Source organism: Oncorhynchus keta, chromosome 37 (genome assembly GCF_023373465.1).
Source record: "Oncorhynchus keta strain PuntledgeMale-10-30-2019 chromosome 37, Oket_V2, whole genome shotgun sequence".
Classification (NCBI taxonomy): domain Eukaryota; kingdom Metazoa; phylum Chordata; class Actinopteri; order Salmoniformes; family Salmonidae; genus Oncorhynchus; species Oncorhynchus keta.
The window spans coordinates 3,834,547-3,835,934 of NC_068457.1; the positions used below are offsets into that span (position 1 = coordinate 3,834,547).

At 38.9% G+C, this 1,388-nt stretch overlaps 1 long non-coding RNA gene across 1 annotated transcript; it reads right to left on the reverse strand.

Moving 5' to 3' along the window:
* Window positions 1-267: 267 nt before the first annotated feature.
* On the reverse strand, window positions 268-1,177 carry LOC127916591 (uncharacterized). Its single transcript, XR_008095377.1, has 3 exons — window positions 1,067-1,177; window positions 880-951; window positions 268-589 (listed from the first exon to the last, which is right to left on the reverse strand). It is a non-coding gene; the product is annotated as an uncharacterized LOC127916591 (long non-coding RNA).
* Between the last annotated feature and the right edge of the window lie 211 nt (window positions 1,178-1,388).

A 1,388-nucleotide genomic window follows, 5' to 3' on the forward strand; every position in this document is an offset into this window, starting at 1 on the left:
CTTTAACAGTGTTTACCAATCTTGATCCTGGGACATCAATGGTTACACATTGTAACTAATAGAAACAGGATTTAACAAGTTAATTCATATATACAGAAATATAATATTAAAAAACAGTACACTACACACTACACTACACATCATGCATCATGTAAATACTCTAACACCGGTTCATCTCAATGTCTAATTCCCTTCATCTGCATTGATCTGATAAACACAGGATAGGTGGAGTATTTCATCACATTACACTTAATTTCAACCAGTAGAGAATGTGAAACGCTTTATTGAAAAGCTCATTATCCAAGTGTTATAAATACAAGTTCAATCTGTACTTCAATGCACATCTGTTGTGCATTTTCAAAACAGAGGAAGAAAAAGGAGGTGGCGAGAGAGGTGTAAAAGACAAAGGGAAAGAGGTAAGCACATAAGAGCAGGGAAGGCAGCACATGATTAATGAATCACAGTGCTACCTAAATATTCTCTCAGTTCATCACAACAGTGCCTCTAGTCGGTACAAAGGTTATCTTAAAAGCGGGTGTGGTGGCGATGATGGGACTGGGGTTTGGCATCCTCTCACATCAAAACTTATCTGCAGACGAGAGACCGATGGAGAGAGAGAGCATGTTTAAGCCTTGTGTTTTTATTTTTTATTCTAACATGGTTAGTCATCAATGAGGAGGTGAAATGCAAAACTGACCTTGGATCATTAACTCTGGGACTACTGCATCTCTATCTGTATTTCAATGTAAAGTATCTCTTTAATACTTCCTGTATAATATAAACTGACCTGGGATCATTAACTCTGGGACTACTGCATCTCTATCTGTATTTCAATGTAAAGCATCTCTTTAATAAAACATCCTGTTGTCCTGACCTCACCTCTGATCATGCTGTGCCCTCTATGTAGCCAGTTCAGATGCAGGAGGGGTTCACCAACACAGCTGATATAACCTATACATTTTAGAGAGAAGGGGAGAGAGGAATGAAGTGAAGGAGAGAGACTGTTATTGAGAAAATAAGGTAGTTAAAGCCACAGTGTTCAACAGGAATCTGTGTGTGGCCTCACCTGGTGTCCACACCACACTAAGTGGCTGCAGAGTACTTTATGCTGAAAAACATGAACGGACACACGAGGACAAACAATATAGCATAGTTATAGAAATAATTAAGTGTCTTACTATTCTCCATGGCTGGGCCTCTTGCCTATTCTTTGAAGGTGGAAGGAGCCACACCTGAACCTGCTTACTGCACAACACAATCCATCAATCAGATTGATACATGAGTTTGTAGGTGTGGGTTATAGGGTGTCTAATTGTTCTACATTTTTAAAATAGCCTGTTTTGTTTTTGTATAGACATCACACCCTTACCTAAACAACACCCTAAACA